The 21,064-nt window shown below is 35.5% G+C and overlaps 1 long non-coding RNA gene across 5 annotated transcripts in view; it reads left to right on the top strand.

Moving 5' to 3' along the window:
• LOC137855975 (uncharacterized) overlaps positions 1-21,064 on the top strand; it is a 209,626-nt gene that overhangs the window by 169,899 nt on the left and 18,663 nt on the right. For all 5 annotated transcript variants that reach the window (XR_011096101.1, XR_011096104.1, XR_011096100.1 and 2 more), the window contains one exon: positions 4,460-4,556. This is a non-coding gene — a long non-coding RNA (uncharacterized lncRNA). The remainder of the gene's footprint in view (positions 1-4,459; positions 4,557-21,064) is intronic.

The raw sequence follows: 21,064 nt of genomic DNA on the forward strand, positions 1-21,064 counted from the left end.
AAGAAAGAGGATTTTGTTGGATAAGGTTGAAGGGTTTTATTTTAGCTTTCATTTACATTCTTGCTCTGTTTTATTCATGAGTAGGGGAAATTTCCAAGCCATTTGAATTCCACAGCTAGAAGAGATGTTGAGGTTTGACCTGCTCTAGGAACAGGGATGACCAGGGTGCAATAAGACACCGGTGAAACTTATCTTGATTTTTCATATTCCTTTTTTTTTGTTGTTGTTCTATGACATTCTCTGTAGAACATGTAGCACATGGACTTCTTTGAAAAGACTTTACACAAAAAAAAAAAAAAGTTCCTACAAATATGATACACATACAATATGATTGATACAATTCAGCTTTGTGTATATTTTCTGTTTTCCTTCTGTGAACTGAAATTTGAATCCAATTGCATTTGAAAATTGAGATGTAAATGTAACCAAGGAATACGGTGGCTACAAATACAAGTTTGTGGCAACAAAAATGAGTATATTTTTCCGATTTTGTTTCAAAATAATGTCCTTGTACATTATACAGAATTTTCCGAAATAAGAATTAATTTTGTTTAAACAAATGTACAAATTATGAAGCTAAGTATGCATATGGTATCATTTCTAACAAAAATCAAGGGCTGAGGTTTTTTTTTATTACATTCATGTAAATCAGAAAGTGGTTGTGATTTCAGAAGCGCACAAGTGAAACTGTAATTTATTTCCTTTTTGTATTCTAATAAAACTCAAAGGGTGCAGAGAGCTTTATAATTTTGTACCAGAGACAGTGCGAACACATAAGTCAGTCTTCTTTATTATTTACTGACTGTAGTCTTCTTTAAGAAAGTACTTGGGTAGTTTTCAAGGTAAAATAAATGCAGTCTGGGGTTTCAGACAAGGTGTTTGTAGTATTGAGAATAAAATAATTAACACACTTTGCAAAACATTTATGCAGCTGTAGCTGTAATACAGTAACTAATCTGGTCTAATGTTTAGAAGAAAAATGAATTTTAAGATGTTCATAGGCAAGGAGAGCATTTTCTATGAATGCAATAACTTTGTTTAGTTCTTCAAAGACTGAGATGGGAATTGATTGCTATCTGTATAAACAGCAAACAGTCAAAACCTGGAGGCAAGAAGAAATATTTAAGGCTTAAAAGAATATTAACCTAGTAAGCAGAGAGTGAGGCTACATAGCAGTAAGGTTGGACCAGCCTCAGGTGGCCAGGAGGTGGTGATAAGAGGAGGCTTCATTCTCCAGCCCACCTCTCACTTCATCTCCAAAGCAAAAACAAAGACTGACTATTTTCAAAATTATTCATGCTGTCTGTCTCTTTCATATAATGTATGTCTGAGAAATAAGATGGACTATTGGTTGTGTCTTGATTTTTCCCATGAATTTACAATTGAAGATGTGGATTTATTTCTAAAAATACAAGAGAACTCAATTAGCTACTGAGGGATTTACAGAGGGCAAATGTCTCTCAGTCTTGAGGTAGGGAAAGTATAGTGTTGAAATAGAAAGATGGATGTTGAGGAGGCTTTTATTGTCCTATATGTTCTGCAAATATAATTCTAATATCTTGAGTCAGGTTAATTAGAAATTTGAATTTTGGTCTTTAGCATGCCCAACCATAGAATCATAGAATCATAGAATATCCTGAGTTGGAAGGGACCCTTAAGGATCATCAAGTCCAACTCTTGACACCGCACAGGTCTACCCAAAAGTTCAGACCATGTGACTAAGTGCACAGTCCAATCTCTTCTTAAATTCAGACAGGCTCGGTGCAGTGACCACTTCCCTGGGGAGCCTGTTCCAGTGTGCAACCACCCTCTCTGTGAAGAACCCCCTCTTGATGTCAAGCCTAATAAGCGTTTTCTTTCATCCTTAATGATGTTCCAGGTAGTTCAGGTGCTCTGCTTCTGCTCAGACAAGAGCCTCTGAAAAATAGACAGCATTACATAGCTACCTCAGGTAGATGAAAGGTTTTCTGTATATACTAGCAAAAATGTATCACCATATTGATAAACACTTTTGGAATCACTCTGATGGCAGAGAATAAGAACAGGAGCTGGCACTTCTGTTTCCAAACAATTTAACCATCTACACGTCCACGGTAAACAGATGTTTCAGATATACTCAATATGCTACAGACATTAAATATCTGCCAATCTTTCTTGGAAGCCATTTCATTCAACATAAATAAAGGCGAGTTCTTAGAGACTCTGAAATTTGTCTGTAGGTACAAATAACTGTTCACGTGTTTTGGAAAAACAGATCTCTCATGGCGATTATTGAAATGAAGTAGAGATAATCATAACTAGTTCATGGATAATTCATTAACACAAATGGGGTGAAATGTGTTGATCCCATTATTTACTGTGAATAATTTGCTGAGCTATAAAGAGTCTGAATTAGAGTTACTCTGATAATAAATTTGTAATAATGTATTGTAGTTGCAAAGAGTAACTGAAATAGTTTCTTTATGAACATTTACCAGCTAAGTCAATCAATTTAGATGCATATGAATTCAAAGACTCATAATATTGATCTTCACGTATCTGTCCTACTAAGAACAGCATGAATTCAGATCTAATACGTGCTACAATTTTTTTATTATTAGATCAGATGAATGCAATTCAATCATTTTCAGTTTTTAAAGCAGTAAAAGCAGGAAATAGTCTAATAGTTTCCTAAGGAAAAGATTTTGTTTAAGTTTCATTAAAGTACTAAAAAGTTTTAGCACTTCATTTAGCGGAAAACTTCCTCACCACTGTGAGAAGAAAATGAAAATACAGAATTATAATTCAGGAAATCCATTGCGTTGTCAGACAGCATTTGGATTTCCATGCCTTCTTGTAAAACTTTCATACCAGCTTGAGTAAACTTTTTAAATTCCTGTTCCACGTTTATCCTGAGACTGCTGTGCATCACGATGCCAATATAAAGAGGTCTGAAAGTGGGTCATAAATTATTTTACCATGTCAGAATGATGTAAAGTGCCATTATTTTTTAAATGAGAATCAGATTCTTCTCTCCCTCTGCCAATGCATTGATGTTGTGATATTATCAGATAGTATAAACAACAAATATCATAGCATATTTTCCAGTATGCTGGAAATATTTCTAATAATAAAAATATTTCTAAAAGATTTCATAAAGTCTTTTCACATAGTTTAACATTTTGACTGTAGAAGCAACAAATAAAATATAAGTTTTGATAATTTTATTTAAATATTATGCAGTTTGATCTACAAAACAGTATATTCATAGTTTATATTCTTCAGTGTATCTGCTAAATTTTGATTTATTTTTTTTTTTCCCACAGAACCTGTATTTCTTTTGTAGAAGTATCTTGTATCATATTATATTCCAATTTACTTAGAGTGGAATTATTTAAACTTTCTCCTGTTTCTTTTTCCACTGTTACTGAATGATCACTTAGCATTCTCTTAAAAAGCAGTGGAGGCACAGTTTTTTTCTCTCTCTCTCTCTCTCTCTCTTAACTTAGTCTACACTGCATTGAGTTACTTAGGAATAGCTATGTAGTAAATCATTGAAGGAAAAACAAGGTTGGAGCTATTCACAGTCCAGTCTGATTGGAGGGCTGATCTATTTCCAGTGGCAGTATCTGCAGGGATGACAGTAATTCCATCTGCAGCATCACCAATGACTTTAAATCTTCATATTCAAAGTTCTTACAGATGTCTTTACCTCATTATGTGGCTACTGGGGGATTGTCTCATCTGGTGTGCTTTGTAACCGGGTGTACCTTTAACAAGCAATCTGGCATTAGCCTTCTGTTTCTACCACTGGAAACCACAGAATTGTTATATATCATTGGTACTGTTAATTACACTGCTGTGCTAGGCATCATTAAAGCTCAGAATGCTGAAAGGCATATCAGAAGGATTCATTTTTACTTAAGTGAAACTGCATTTAGCAATTCGAGAAAACTGTTACAAGTAATAACCAGTTTTCTTTTTTCCCTACTATCTTATATATCAAGATGAAAGATATTTACCTTAAACCTGCTGGTCTAAGTAAGCTTTAATTTGGGGGAAAATGTTCTTAATTTTTTTTTTTTTCAGTTGTTACTTTGTTATGCTATGAAGCTTTTAGGTATAATAACATATGTCACAATGTTAGGGATTTCCTTATGTTTAAACAGGAGATCATTAAAAGAGAAAAGACAGGCTTGGACTGCAACAGTGATTTGACATCTGTGATACATATTTGGTTAAGTGAAAAATTTGTTCATTACACTGCATTTTCTCATGTTAGTAGCATCATTGTTCAAAGTACTACTGAAAACAGGCCGGAAATGTTTTTCTTGCCAACTGAAACTTGTTTGAGGGGGAGAGTGTGAATGTACATACATACATATACATCACTCTTCATTTATGCTGGCATAAAGTCAAAGAGTTATATGTTTAAAAACAAAGTAAGCAGAATATGATGACTGTGTTTTCTTTCCCACAGGTGGATGCTCTGACTGGGAGGAAGTGAGCTTTATTGACACCAGCAAGATCTGGTTTCTTCACAACCATGAAATCATATAGTTTAAAGAAACCAAAAGGTAAACCTAGTCCTCTTCCTAAATCAATAAGTAATAGGATTTATAAACTTTCTTCATTTTTTTCCAAGTACATGTTCTCACCAGTCTTACTTTTTTACATATCTATCACATTCCCTATGGGACAACTCTACAGAGCTTTGCGTTTATGTCAAAACCTGGAGAAGGAATTCAAGCTTTCAGATGTCCTTCACCTTGTGCTACCTCTTCTTGAAAGAACTTTAAGGGCTTTGCTGCATTTTGTTGAGTAATAGTATAAGGTCTTCTCTTTTATAAGCAGATTTATACTCTAGGAAGTGTCACTTCTATCATATACCTGAGACAAATGACTGTGAGATGCCCTAATGCTCTATTCCCCTCTGCTTCGTCATTGTACATTATCATGGACTTGTGCTGAATGAGCATTTGTGATACAGTTTTAGAGTTACATCTATGCCAACTCCCCTTCTTTTTCATCTTTTTCCACTTTCTCTTGCCTTCTCCAATCAGAAATATCTTTGAAGAAGGGACTGTGGCTTCCATTGCCTTTAGCATATTTTAAAACTCTGACTTTGGTGCAATTCAGAGATTAAATTTTCTATAGAAGCCTTGTACACAATGTAAAGTGGATTTGTATGAGGCTTCTCTTATGGAGATGGAATATGTAGGTCCATAATAGATCTTGTATCCTTCTTAGATAAAATGTTTTTGTAGCTTTGCTATGCCTCAGCAGTCTTTTGGGTTAGAAAATGTAAAATTTCCTCTACTAAAATTCTAGTAAATTTATTCTTTCTAATGGAAGGAAGTAGGAAACTCCAGAAAAACCAATCATAGAATCACAGAATGGTTTGGGTTGGAAGGCACCCTAAAGATCATGTAATTCCACCCCCCCCGCCATAAGCAGGGACACCTCCCACTAGAATAGGTTGCTCAAAGCCCCTGGCCTTGAACACTTCCAGGGATGGGGCATCCACAGCTTCTCTGGGCAACCTGTTCCAGTGCCTCACCACCTGCTGAGTGAAAAATTTGATCTAAACCTACCCATTTTAGTTTAAAGCCATTACCTCTTGTTCTGTCACTACACTTCATGACAAAGGAACTGACAGGCCTCAGTAAGTTCTCCCCAGAGCTTTCTGTCTTCCAGGCTGAACAAACCCCAACTCTGTCAGCCTGTCTTCACAGGAGAGGGGCTCCAGCCCTCAAACCCAGGAAATCTAAACAAGCCATCAGACAAAAAAACTAAAAAGCCAAATGTATAAAGGTATCTAAGAGTTAATTTGAACATTTCATTTTTGTGTATCTTACTTTACATTTCATGCAGTGCATTTTTTTTCTGATATGATTTGAAAAAAAAGCACAGATTTTATTTTAGACTGCTCAAAAATGTAGTCATAAAAACAAACTCTTTGTAGCACAGCTTTTTTGCTTTTTCTCTTTCGTATGTTCAGTGCTTGGTATAATTTATACATCAAACTGTTCTCAACCACAGTAAAATCATTTTAATCTGCTGCAGTGAACAAGGCAAAACTCTCCTTTAACCAAGTCTGTACTTTGGGAAAGAGAATTTTGCCCCCAGTGTATATTAATTACATTAGATAGAATATTATAGGAAAAATGAACAGCATGAATCCAATTAACAGGCAAAGAAAGAACTTTTGGGGTGAAAACCAAACTTCCTTTATTTCATGGGAATAAAAACAGGCTGTAAATACAGTGGACAAAAAGAAACCAAAGACTGTGCAGTTCAGCTTTGAACTCAAAAGTTTATATTAACAATCTGGAGCAGACACTGTTTTCACAGAATCATTCCATAGAATGCCCTGGATTGGAAGGGACCCACAAGGACCACTGAATCCAACTCCTGGCTCTGCAGAAGACTGCTATCATACCCTATGTCTGAGAGCATTGTACAAATGCTTTTTGAACTCCAGCAGGCTCCCTGACATGACTGCTTGCCTGCTGAGTAGGCTTCCCTGAGGAACCTGTCCCTCTCAGTGAAGAATCTTTCCCCAACACCCAGCCTGACCCTCCCCTGTCCCAGCTCCATGCCGTTCCCTCGGGTCCTGTCGCTGTCCCCAGGGAGCAGAGCTCAGCACCTGCCCCTCCGCTCCCCTCGTGAGGGAGCTGCAGGCCACCATGAGGCCTCCCCTCAGCCTGCTCTGCTCTGGGCTGAACAAACCAAGGGACCTCAGCCACTCCTCATACATCTTCCCCTCTGGACCTTTCACCATTTTTGTTGACTTCCTTTTAATGCTGTATAATGTTATGTCCTTCTTACATTGTTGTACTCAAAACTGCACACGGTGCTTGAGGCGAGGCCTCACCAGTGCAAAGCAGAGAAGGACACACTTCCCTTGCCCTGCTGGCAGTGCTGTGCCTGATGCAATCCAGGGTGCTGCTGGCCCTCCTTGTCTGCCAGGGCACGCTGCTGGCTCATGTTCAACCTGCTATCAACCCAAAACCCCAGATGCCTTTCTGCAGGCCTGTGGAACTTCTGTAACAAGTTTCAGTAGATCTAATAATAACATGTTCTTTTGCACTTACTAAATTGAGATAGTAGTATACAGAGTTACTGTGTCTTCTTGCCATTTGGACTAGCCCCCTTGACTAGTAAACATGACCTAAATAAGTTATACATAAAAATTATATTACCAACAGGTTTCTTTAGTCTAAAGAAGTACTCTTCATGAGAAATTAAACTCATTTAGTAAAGTATTTTATCACTCAATTGTGGACTTAGCGTGTTCCTCTAAATTTTGTGAATTGGCATACATGTTCTAGCTCATTGCCAGCCAAAATGGTGTTATTTATCAAACCAGATGGGTGATTTCAAAATGCAACTCAGTGGTCCTTGTTCTTTAAAATGGTGTATGTATAAATGTACAGATTTGTGAGATAATTGATTTTGACAGTCAATAATTTTGCATTTTTCCTTTGCTTTTCATAATGCCAAAAAAAAAAAAAAAAGGACACTTGGACACTTAAGGTTTCATAAAATGTTGATTGAACAGTAAGAATTGATAGAAACAAAATGTTATTTCATTACAGAAGCTGCATTATTTTAAAATGGAATATTTAATACTTGGACAGAAGCATCAGAGCATATTCACATAAGGAGTTTCAGCTGTTAAAACATATTTACATTCTTTTTAAAGCAAAAATTAGTAGGTAGGTTTAACTTTAAACTATTTGCTAATGGTGACACTCTGTTTCTTTAATGAATAAAGTAGACAATGCCATGTAAAACATCTAATTGATGCGCATGTATGTCACATTTGTATGAGTGAAGAGGACTGGCTGCATGGAATCAAATTTTCGGGGGGATAGGGGGAGGGAGAAGAAATGGAAAAAGGCAGAACAAAACAACAGAGGTGATGATTTCAAATCAGCAGTATCCCTGTAGTTTTGACTGCAGCAACATTCTCAGAAACAACCTTTTTTTTTTTTTTTTTTTTGTCACTTGTGAACATACGTGTATACCACAGTTTCCCAAGACTCCAAGACTTCGTTTATTATAGAATCTGGTACCACTAGGATGCATAACAGAATTACTTATAAGAGGATTAGATAGCTAGTATATAGGCCTGCATATTTTTTGTACAGATCTTCCATTTTTTGTAGGAACTTTGTGTATATAATACATGAAACCTTGTCCCAAAAGTGCGTGGACTGTTCAGATTTTTCTTGTAAAAACACCATAAATTATATTGGTATGGATGGAAATTTTGTTGAAATGTAGATATTTTGTTATGGTTAAATGGATGTTTTCTAATCATTCTGTATCATCCATCCTTTAAGACTATGTATGATTAATGTTTAATTTAACATCTTATAGATTCTTCTGACAGAAGAATTTTCTTAGGCTTCTGGTTAAGAAAGCGTATATATTGAGATGTGTGTGGGCAGGTTGTACATGCATTCTGTTATCAAGCAGCATTTGTGTGCAAACCTCTCCTACATTTTTCCCCAAAGAAAATTGCCATAAGAAATAAAACATTTAACATCCGAAAAACATGGTGTGTGTGTATATATATATATATATATATATATATATGAGAGAAACATATATAATAGAACCAATTACAGGAACTGCTGCTCTCTCCCTCTGTTTTTTAACAAATTAGACATAGTTATGATGTTCCATAAGCCTGCACTGTAGTTCATAGCATGAAGTCCTTATTAACATATACCAATATTGATCTGAAGACTGCTATTTCTTATCACAGGAAGTATATTTGGAGTGGAAACATTAAAAGAAAATCAGAAGTTTTGTGTATCTTTAAGAAGGTATAATTCTAATACTTTGTAATGAAATATGATCACAAGGAAAATACTCAACAATGAAAGCCAACGTTAGTAATTCCTGATGTTTACATGACACTTGCAGTTATTGCGTAGTTCATTTGGCTTGTGTATTAGGTTGTTCTCTCATCCTGAATCTGATTTTGTATTTAGATTATATGCCTTTAGATTATATAATTGAAAAGCATAATTTTCACAAATTCTTTGTGAGTAAACAGCTAGAATAACAGGGCTGCTTATTTTCTAAATACTGTCATGGTAAAATAATTTTTAAAGTAATAGAGTATAAAACGTGGTCCAGTATCTATCTATTGATTCTGTGGACTTTACTAAACATTAATTGCAGTACTAGTTAATTGAAATTACTGCTGTGTAAGGGATTATTACTTGAAGTTTCTCATAATGAAACATCTGATTTAAAATTTCTGAATATTAGAAGAATCCAATGTATGACAAGAATTGTATTCTGCATTGAAAACACCTGACTTTATCTTCAAATATTTTTACTGTTATTTTTTTCAGAAGGTTATATTTCAAAGGAAGGGGTGGAATATGGTCTGAAAAATTGAATTATAAATTTTTAAAGACTATTCTGTGTCCACAGTATAACAGAGTTGAAGGAAATGAGATGGTACAGTCTAGTGTGATAGTTATCTGTTTTTCACCTTTGGTTAGTGAGAAAATAAACAGATAATACATGCATTGCTTTTGCAATTTCTTGTGATTATAGCTAAATTTGAAGGGTCAACATTATCTCAAGTCAATCACTTTTTGCCCTGCCTTATACAAGGTAAAATCATAAAATTGTTGGAATTCAGAAAAATTAGTGTTGCATTCTGTTTGAACAACTTTTTCATGAAGCTGTATGATATTAATTTTATCTTCGGGTTAGTCTATTGTGGAGGGTGCTCAGAGCACAGAAATAAAAATTTGGAATTCTTAGTTTTATTCTTGTACCTGGTAAAATATCTGAAGGATTTTCATAGCAGCGAGATTATTTTTTTTTCTTTTGTACCTTAAAGTGTTTTCATAGTCTGTAATGAATACCACGATACCATGAATTATTCAGAAGAGGGTAAATCATACCAAAGTGTCACTGAATCTAATCTTTTGCCGTCACATGCAGGCGTGTAGTAGGTATTTAGCTTAGATGCTCCAATTGCGAGTCAAGGAACACTTTTACCATTATATAAAATAGTTCAGACCAAAGAAGAGATCAGAAGCTATAGGAAGAGATCAGAAGTTATCAAGTGTATATTCACTAATATAGGTCATTGTTGCAGCTTGGGAATTTTTAGTTAAAGCCTGAGTCTATATAGAAAAACCCAAAGCCTGAACTATTCCTATCTTTCTTCCTGACCTTAGTTAAAACCAGATCGAATAATTTAGTTACTGATTCAATCTTAATGTGACCTTTAAGGTCTTTAGAAGTTAAAGACTTTTCAAGTCTCTAGAAATGCCAGTCTGCACATGCCAGCTCTGTTCTAACTCTGGTCACAGCTGTTTTTAATAACTAGAAGAAAGTGAATTACCCAACAAATCCAGCAACCTTATTATTCCATCAAGAGGAAGAAGAAATTCTTGCTGCACCTTCCCAGTAGTCAGCTAAAACCATGAAGCATAGGTTAATCCAATGTAATGATCACACAAGGAAGGATTTAATACTTTTAAGAAAAGTTTTTGTTCCTAATTAACAGTATGACATTACTTGCAAGTTTTTATGTCCTTTAACATCTGCTCCTTTTTGAAACCTATAGTGTAGGCTATGCAGACTTGTTTGCAGAAGCATAGACAAGTACTTAGTGAATATTTGTCAGTTATTTCTAATCTATTGCCACATATATCCGTAAGCTATCATAATTGTGAAAAGCAGTACTTCATTATCATAATTTGAATGAGAAAAAGTCTGTCTGAAAGTTCATATTTTCTGTCAATTCTCTGGGAATAATTTCACTAGTAAGCAAATAATATCTAAATACCAGAGGTAATTCATAAAAGCAGAAAAGTGCCCTGAAACTGGAGGGGGGGGGTAGGGAGGGGAGGGGGGAGCAAGCACCCTCTTTGTGTTATTTTAGATGTATTTTAGTGAGATCTAATATTTTGAGGCTAACTTATTTGATGATTTGTGGCTTAAAAGCTTTGCTGGCTTACTTTTTTTCAATTCCAAATGTTGTCAACATTAACAAGTTATGAATCAAATCTCACTAAGCATCTCTGCTGTCAAAAAACAAACAAATTAACAAAAACACCTAGTAACCCAAGAAGTAGATTAAAAACAAACAACAACAAGAAAAACCTTTTGCTTTTCAAAATAATATTTTCATACTTATTCTTCTCATTTCTGAATTGGATGGATGTACTCAACCTTTTCAAGCCTGTCTCTGAAATCATGCAGTGTTGGAATCCATATCATAAGAAATTTTCACTTCAAAAATATTCTCTAGTTCAAATATGAATAAATTTAGGAAAATTCTACAGTGATATATTCAAGTCATAAATGATCATACTAGTCTCTTCTCTTCTTGTTTATGAATCTTGAGATCTAAAAGCTTAGTTTAAAAATATGAAAGTCTCAAAAATCCTGTAACTTCTAGAGCTGATGCTTCAGTAAAGTCCATAAATATAACAACATTGATGTAAAATTGAGTGATGACCTTATTGGCAGGCTGCAGATGAGAGTTGTAGGTGACAGCTAGTTAGGCAGGTTTTTTCAGTTAATGACTAAGAAGCTGTGCAGCTAGTTCCAACTGAATTATGTTCATTTTTATTTTATTTTTTTTTTTCCAAGAAAAAGATCTTTGGTGTGCAATGATATAGTATTTGTTGTGTTTTCCTCAGTTATGGAAGAATATACTGCTAAAGGATTAAGTGGTGTCCATAGTTTCTATAGTTAGACAGAATGGTGTTTCCATATCTGAGTGAGAGAAAAAGAGGTGGCCCTTCTTCTAACAGACTTCATTTTGATTCTTTATCTGTTGATTGGAATGATAGTTAAAACTGCTCAAAGATAGGGTTTATCAAAATAATCTCAGGTATAGACAGAAGACATATGGTGTAGAGATGCAGTATGAATATGCCACATTTAATGTAGATAAAATGACAGATAGTGTCAGCAATATAACAGAAAATAGTGTATATTCCAGAACACTTGGGACATATGGGAAAAGTGTGCCAGAATGGAGATATACTTACTGAAATATTATATCCAGTACAATTAAGCTGGCCACAGAAAATGAGCCCATATTGTAGATCAATTACTTTAAGTGTTCTACTCTTATCATAACTATATACCAGATAGGAAGACAGAAACAATCTTAGTAAGAAAGGTGACTATAAATCCTGTTCATCATACTGAAGGTGAGTTTTGCAATGGTGCTTTAACAACTGTTCTTTATCCTCCATAGTTTGTTTATTTGACTGTAGGATTTAAGTGATCCATCTGTGTTACTGATATTTCTGTAATCCGAACTGCATTTTTATAGCATTTAGAGCATTGCATTGTCTTTCACCATACTATACTACCATTGTGTTTTCTGGACAGTTTATCCTTAGCTTCAGCAACATGGCATTGTAGAGCTTTCCTTCCACTCAAAAATATTACAGGAAAGAAAGAAAGGAGAAAGCTCTCAAGCAGTGTTTATATCTAACACCATGGGCAAGCTCTTTAATGAAGGACAGATGAAAGATGTGGTCAATATAAAATCTGTTACTGTCTTTGACTTGGATGTCCAGTTGAGAGAGAAAATCTTTGCCAGGGATTAGACCCACGCTACCTGGAGGATTGAGTTTAAACTGCTTCACCCCACAGTGATCAGATGATTGCTGATGGAGAATTATTAATGGAATCATTGCCACAGATTCAATTAAGTTAACCTTGAATTTGAAGATACAAAAGGGAAAACACTTCACCATAAGGACAGTCATGGGCTGATGGTTCTTTTTAAAAGCAGGTTAATCATATTGCCACATCTTAAAAACAGTGCTCAAGGGGAAAATATTTCTGCTTTGAGGAAATGCAATCTATTCTTTCAGCCAAGCTTCTGTAGAGGAAAAACGGGATGAGTATTAAAATCTGTATGTTTTATTGGATGATCATTAAAATTCAACTACTATTTCAGTAAATGGCTTGCAACCAGTTTAAATTTATGTTAAAAGGTAATTATATGCTAATTATAAAAATATAACTTAATTATGCATGTAATTTATATGGTCATTATAAAAATATGCTAACCTGACATTGTGTTCATACTGTGATCTATATTTTACTTGTAAAATTAAAAGCTACTTAAAAAAAAAAAAAAAACACTTTAAAATATGAAAATATAGTCCATGTTCATATGAATTAGCAACGTTTTTACATCTATAAGATGGGGAATGATGTTTAAGTAACTGCATGCCTGTTTGTCTGATCTGGGTATCATGCAAGCCTAAAGAGTAAACTATAATGGAAAGAATAATTAATAAGATGAAGAAGATCAGATAACATTCTGTGGGCTTGACTGAATGTAGCCAATATCTTGGAAAATTAAAGGGTGGCGCAGAGGTGACTCTGAGTTACCAGTGTTACTTGACCACAGAAGAGTCAAATGCAAACTTTGGAAAACTTGTTTGCCATAGATTTTGAGGGCTGTTAATGCTGAATTAATGTCTTGTCCTCTGCTGAAATGTTAACATAATGAGAATATTTCCCTTTGCAATTTGGAAATAGAGTACTCACCCTAGATCTGTCTGTGCATAAAACATAAATGACACACACACACACAAATCTGTGCTCTTAATTATTCAATTATTTCATCCAGTAAGAGAGGATATGATGAAAACTATTTGCTTGAGGTAAAGACCAGTCATAAATCAGTACCTAAAGATTATAGAAGGTCTAAGGAGATATGCAAAATAGATTAAATTGAGCAAAAGAAAATTTATATCTAGTGTAAGGAAACAATTCGTAACAAAGTTTCAATGTGTGTTTTTTTTTTTTTTCTTTCCTAGTAGATCGGTACTATATCATTCCTTTTGGTAATTCAGAACAAAGCACTCAGATATTTGCTGTAGAAGAGCAGCAATATTATATTTCCAAGGAGATGTACAATATGATCTAATAAGCTTTTTCTAATCACTAATTTCTTTTTGTGGTACTTTAATCTGGTGATTTGTAAAATTGAAAACAGAATTACAAATAAGATTAATACTTGGTTTGAATTTGATTCATATTTTTGCTATTACTTCTCATGGCACATCTATAATTATGTTCTCATGCATTTGCTGAGATTGTACCTCTTTTTGTCAAGTATACCATTAAGGCATTGACCTCTATCACAAAATAGTCAGTTGTTTAAGGTAGAAGCTGAAGTACCTTAAGGAAAGAAGTCTCTCATAACTGTCAAGGAATTTTGCACTCAGGTTGCAAAATGCTTTCTCAGGTGAAGAGTGGTAGTCAAAGAATGTATTTACAGCTCACTCAATTTACAACTCACATGTACTCATATGCCTGTGTATATCCTAGGACAGAAGAAAATGACATTTACTTAACCATACTTACCCTACTGTTTCATCACAGTAAGTGCACTTGCATGTTGTAAAAACTTATTTTTTCATGTTGAATGTACCTTTATACTTGCATTGTATACATAGAGTGATTCAGCTGCAGTGGTGAAGAACCTTCTGTATTTTGGGTTTATTGAAGCTACCGGTCTTAGGAAAGTAAAAAGTCTCTCAACATTCCTTTCATTGTCCTTGTCTATCACTGATCTTTGCCGGGCTACAAAACTTTAATGAAAGACTGCCCAAATAGAAAGTGATTGAAGGAACCCTACTGCATTCATAAGAAAGGAGTTTAACTTCTTCTCAGGTCTCATGCGTTTCACAGACTGAAACATGCATTTCTTCTGAAGTCACATAGGAATGTGGCCTCTGGGCCTTTTTTCTTCCAGGGCGCACAGGGGTTTTGGTTTTGTAGTTTGGTTGTCTTTTGGGGGACCTCTGTGCTGTTTCACCTGAATCCTGCCCTGATTTGGAAAACTCCAATTTTCCGGTGAAACATGAAGTCAGAGGGTAGTAGATATTATAACTTTCAAAAGGAGACAGGTTCTTCCTTACGTCTATTTTTGGTCAAATTCCTTGAAGCAAGGTTGACCTTCACAACTTTGTTCTTATCAGTTATAGAATGGGAGTAGACTCTACAGAGAGCCCATTTTGAAATCTCCACCTAGATCCTATAATTTTTTCATTTCTAGCAGTTACAGAGTTTACATGGGGGGGGGGGGGAAAGTGGTTGGTTAAAAATGTAAAATGTTTTAGTTTGTGTCTGTCCTGAAGTGTCTTAAAAAGTCTTAATTTCAAGAAGGAATGCTTAATACTTTTTAACACTCAAGACTATTGAAGGATTCTCAAATTAGCATACCATAGAGCAAAAATGTCCTAATTTGTTGTTACTTTAGAAAATCCTTGTGTACGTGTTATTTTAGGATTTGGGTAATAAAGAATGCATTTAAATATGCTGAGCTTTTAGGACAGACGGAGAAATTGTTTTCATGAAGAGACTGTGAAAACATCCTGAGAATCTAGATGGCACTATGTGCTCAGAAACAGAAAGCTGCACTTATTTATTTATTTTTTATCTAGGATGAGCAGAAAACAACTTTTTTTTTTTTTTTTTTTCTCCTGTGGAGCTGAAAAAAAATGAGGCTTAGGGATGAATGCACCAGCAACATCAAGAGCAATGGTTAGAGAAATAAGCACCTCAATCAGTTTGTTTGTGAGAGTTATAAAAATGCATTATTCTTCAGAAGTAAGGAAAAGTTCTGTGCTTTCTGTTATGGGCAGACTTCTCATTTTTGTTCACAAGGTCTTACGCATCGGGTATTCACTTGTATATATGACTCAATCCCGTTCTGTGCTAATATTTCTGTCATTTGTACTCCATAAATCAAAATACTTTGCTGTTTCTGAGACATACACTTTTGGCTTCTTTTATGGTGACCATTGAGCATTTTACTGGTGTGTTTGGCTTGTCCAACCACTGCATGGGTGGTTTATCAAAACTTTAAAAAAGAAGAAAGAAATAATATGTACATATATATATATATATATATATATATCTGCTAGAAAGGGTGTTGTCCTTAGTCAAAACATTCCCTACTAACCACCTGTCAGTTCTGATTACTTTTTTGAAGATGATATGTGAGAGATAAACCGCAATGTCTGAGGCTTTGGGAGTTACTCCCTTTTCTGCTCCTAGTATAAATCGGTATAAACTCCTAGAATAATTCTGTATAAACTGTCCAGTAGCTTGGAACAGGGCTTACTCATATTCAGAATTTTCATAGTTCTTAATGCTAGTTCTTCCTTTTGGTCCTCTTGTCCCTTTTGAAGATGGAATAACTTTTTCACAAGTTCTCCTATCAGCATTCTGATTCATGTTTCATCTTATAAGTCCACTTTTCTAAAGTCATTTGCTTTTGTTTTCTAAACTCTAAGCTATTTTCTTTGCATTTCATGTATAAGCAGAGGAGTGGGATAGAGACAACATGAATGAGTTCTGACTAAAGCTGAGCAATTTCCTAATTGTGTCTAGATTTTTTTTTCCCACTTTTTAAAATACTAGCCTTTTCATTTTAAACTACAGAAAGTTACTCTAGTTCCAGAAATAATTAGGATCCAGCTATCCTGTCAATAGCTTTGCTGATTGAAGTACCGGCAGGTTGCTAATGGTTCTTGATTGTCCTGGTTGGCATCTGGAGACAGCTTTTTGTCTCTCTGGACAAAGTCCATGCTTAGAATACAAATGGCATTTTAACATGTGTTAACCAAATACAGATCTTGAAGATCAGTCATCATGGCAAATTGATAGTTTTGAAATGTTTTGAAGCAATATAAATCTGCGCGTTGTGATACGGATTTACTTCAACTACCTACCAAATTTGCAGTTTTAACAGTGGCATATTTTACCATTGTTTATATATCTCAGAAAAATGACTGAAGTTCAGCAGATAGAACTGATTTAGGCTTAATTGTGGTAATATGAACTAGCAAGCAAAATCTGTAGAATCTGTACAAATTCTCTAGTTGCTTGGGGTTGAAGTCCATGCTATTAATTTCTCAAGCTCTTACGACCATGCTACATAGAAAAGAGATTGTGTAGATATTACACAGTGTTCAGGCTCCGTATCCTGGTATGCTCTAACATGCATATTTGCAACATATTTGTTGGCATGTGTTTAGCTAATACACATTAAAAATATGCCATTACTGCTGGCAAAGATAAGACTTTTGACCCTCATGAAGCTATTAAATACATTGAAAAAAAAGCCTATACATTGCATTCTTCTTAAACTTTGAATCAATGATTAATATAGACTCTCAAATTATTATATATTGCAGCTACACCTGCTGATTCATCATATTGAACTTTCATTAATGTGTGTATTACCAGCTTTCATGGATTCGAAGAGAACCATGAAGAGATCTAGTTGTAGATGAATACGGGTGTCTTCCTGCATTTATGAACAACAAAAAATAAGTTAGAATTTTCATGCAACTGTGTATCTTCTGTCAGATCCCAAAGTTAGATTTTGTGAATCCCATGTAATGCTGATGGAGGTCACTGTAGTATTATTTTAACTATGCAGAAGGAAGTATTTTGTCAACAAGTTAGAAAGTAAACAAACATCCTCCCTCTCACCCAAAATATTAGAATTTCATTGTTACATATGAAATTGAGTAGTTAGCATGTTTTTTTTTTTTTTAATTTTGATAGGAGCATTACATTTCTTTTGTACTATTTTCCATATTTTTGAATGCCAGTAAAACATGAAACTTCACTGTAGAATTTGTCAGGTACATTATATGACAGATATAATGAGTGGGAAGGCATGGGAAGCAGTTTGATATTCTGGGATGCGTCGTTTCACCTTGATGAGCTTGGTAGTGAAGGAATTGATATTTACATGTTTTTGTTAAGTTCTACATTAAACAGTCTTTTGTCATAATCAGAGATTTGATGTAATGCTGAAGTTACAATTCGTGAAAGGCAAAACTGTCAGGAATGAGTAGAAAGAATGAAGTAGTTTATGCATTTGGGCTGTGCTGCTTTTTCTATGCATGCAGAGAAGCCTAAGGCTTGATTCTACTGTGTAGAAGTTAATACAGATTTTAGAAGTACCTCCAGAAAGATCTTCAATAAAGCCACTGGGTAGAAAAGATAAACATCTTTTGCATATCTTTTCTCAGTGAAGTACAACACTTGACTGGTTTATTGCAGCCGTACTAAGCAGTTAATGCATTAACTGAATTAGTTGCTTAATTTGCGTCCATTGTAAATGGGAATAACATTGTTTTCTTTCCATAGCCTATCGGTGTTCTCCATGTATAAGCTGTGAGCTTTTAGATGCATATGTATGAATATAATAAACATCGGTTCCTAGTTTAATCCACCCAACTCATACTGTGTAAATTATTGTATATGTAAAATCATGTATTATCTCCTTAATTCTCCTGACCTACTTTGAAAATGAGCTAATATATATATTTTCTGCTTAATACACAACAGTAATTAAATGCTTGCACACAGTTGCAATTAAAGTAATTTTAATTGGACCTTGATCACTTCAATGGTTGTGTTCTCAACTACTGTTGTCTTCAGCATGATGGAAAAATCATTTGTTTAACAGAGGAATTATTTCAACATTGTTTTCTGCTGGGATAATTAAAACTTCTTTAAAGATTGAGCCACTATAAGAATCTAAGCAAAGATTAGTATTCAATCCGGAGATTTAAAAGTCTTCTTTAGAATCACTTTTCTGAGGGTAGGAGAAAGAAAATGAGACAGTACAGAAAGGCCTGTCAGAAGGAAAGAATGTGTGTATGGAGGAGGAAAAGCTAAACTGGTCACATAGTTTTGCTGGTTACGTGTATTTGGTGCTGATCTCTCTACTTGTCATGAGTTAGTTGAGTATGCATATATTAATAACACAATAGTTTAACATGCATTAATATCCTTTACTTGCATATGTCACAGCACCACTAATGAATTTTTGTGTAATTAGACAGCATTTGACTGATAAAGACTAACTAAGAACTGTTTACAGAGCTGGAGTGCCCTGAACTCAGGGATCTTCATTGCTGGTCAAGAAGAAAGCTTCTAGAGTACAGATGATGGTAGAGTTAACAGTAACCTGTGCCTACCTTCACCATCTTACATTTACCTTTAAAATTCTTCCACTTTATAATGAGTTTGCTTTGTTTTTTATTACTTGAACATTATCTTTTAAAGGCAGCTACTTTGTTGATTCTGCAAGACCTCTTCTGCATCCTTGTTCTTTTTATACTATTGTGTCAGCTATTTCTGTTGTTCTTTCAATGATGGTTATTTTATGATTTGGAAATCCACGTTCCATTTAGGGTAGGAAAAAAAAAAAAGAAAAGGTCAAACTTACTTATTGACTGTAATGGATCCTTTATTTCTATTGGAAAAACAAGGAGTGAGGCAAATACATGAGGCACAACGCTGGATACTTCAGAAAAGCTGTCTTTGTTCTGTTCAGTGACCTGCATGGAAGAATCCTATGGGACTGGAGAGAAGAGAGGTCCAGGACAGCTGGTTGGTTTTCAAGCTCAAGAATGGTCCAGCCTGGTGAGCAGGAAATCAAGTAAAGGTGGTAGGAGTCCTGTATGGATGGGTGAAGAAGGAACTCCAGACAAAGCTCAAACATGGAAACTCAAACTTCTTGCTTATACAAGGGCAAAGCCAGGTGACAGAGGGATAGTATATAGACACTGAGCATGCAGGAATGGAGTTAGGAAAGCTAGAGCCCATCTGGAGCTGAACTCAGTGAGGGATGTGAAGCTTCTAAAGGTACATTAGCAGCAAAAGGAAGACTATGGAGAAATCATCCCACTGTTAAATGAGTTAGCCTTGCAAAAAAGGGCATAGAGAAAGCCAGGGTACTCTAATGCTTTCTTCACCTTGATCTTTATTGGTAAGATTTGACTTCAGAAATCCCAGGAGCCTGAGACCAGTTGGTTAAGTTGGGAGCAAGCAAGACTATAACCTGAACAGAAGAGGATCATGTTAGGGAACATTTAAATAAACAGGACTTACACAAAGTCCATGGGACCTAATGAGATGCATCCATGAGTGCAAGAGGGAGCTGCCAATATCATCGTGATGTGACACTCAATAATCTTCCACAGGTCCTGATGATGGGAGGTTCCTGAGGGCTGGAAGGAAATCAAATGTCATCCTTGTTGCCAAGAAGTGCAAGGAGAAGGATCTAAGGAGCTATCCTGCTCATCCTCATCTTGATCCCTGGAGAGGTGATGGAGAAAATACTTCTGGAAATCATTTCTGAATACATAAAGGACAAGAACATGATTGTGAATAGTCAGCTTGGATTTAGTAATGGGAAATCATGTCTGACAGGCCTGAACAATAAAACGATGAGCTTGGTGAATGAGGGGAGAGTACCAGATATCAATTGTGAGTTTAATAAGGCTTTTCACAGTCTCCTATAGCAGTTTCATAGACAAACTTATGAGGTATGGACTGCTTAAGCGGACAGTGCAATGGGCTGAAAACTGGCTGAACTGCTCTGTTCAAATGGTTGTGAACAGCATAAAGTCCAGCTGGAGGCCAGTCACTAATGGTGTCCACCAGGGCAATATTGTGGCAGATACTGTTTAACAACATCATTAATGACCTAGATAATGGGACAGAGTGCACCCTCAACAACTTTGCAAATTATGTAAAACTGTGAAGAGTGGTTGATATACCAGATGGTTGTGCTACTATCTGGAGGAACCTTGACTAGCTGGAGAGATGTACAAATGGGAACGTCATTAAATTCAACAGAAGGTAGTGCAAAGTCTTTCATCTTGGGAGTCAGCAACTGTGACAGTACACCTTGGTGGCTGACTGGCTGAAAAGTAGCTCTTCATATGTTTTATAACAGAAAGGTCCTGGTGGATAAAATGTTGAAAGTGAGCCAGCAGTGCACCTTTGCAGCAAAGCAAGCTGACAGCCTTCTGGTCTGCATTAGTAAGAGTATTCTTAGCAGGTCATGGGAAATGATTACTATCTCCTGTTCAGCATTGGTGACCTTCCCAGTGTAAGAGACATGGGCATACCAGAAAAAGTCCAGTGAGATGGGTCACAGTGGTGAAGAAGGGATTGGAGTGCTGGACATGTGAAGAGACTGAAAATGCTGGGTTAGTTTTGCCTGGAGAAGAGAAGG

This window comes from Anas acuta, chromosome 4 (assembly GCF_963932015.1).
Source record: "Anas acuta chromosome 4, bAnaAcu1.1, whole genome shotgun sequence".
Lineage (NCBI taxonomy): Eukaryota > Metazoa > Chordata > Aves > Anseriformes > Anatidae > Anas > Anas acuta.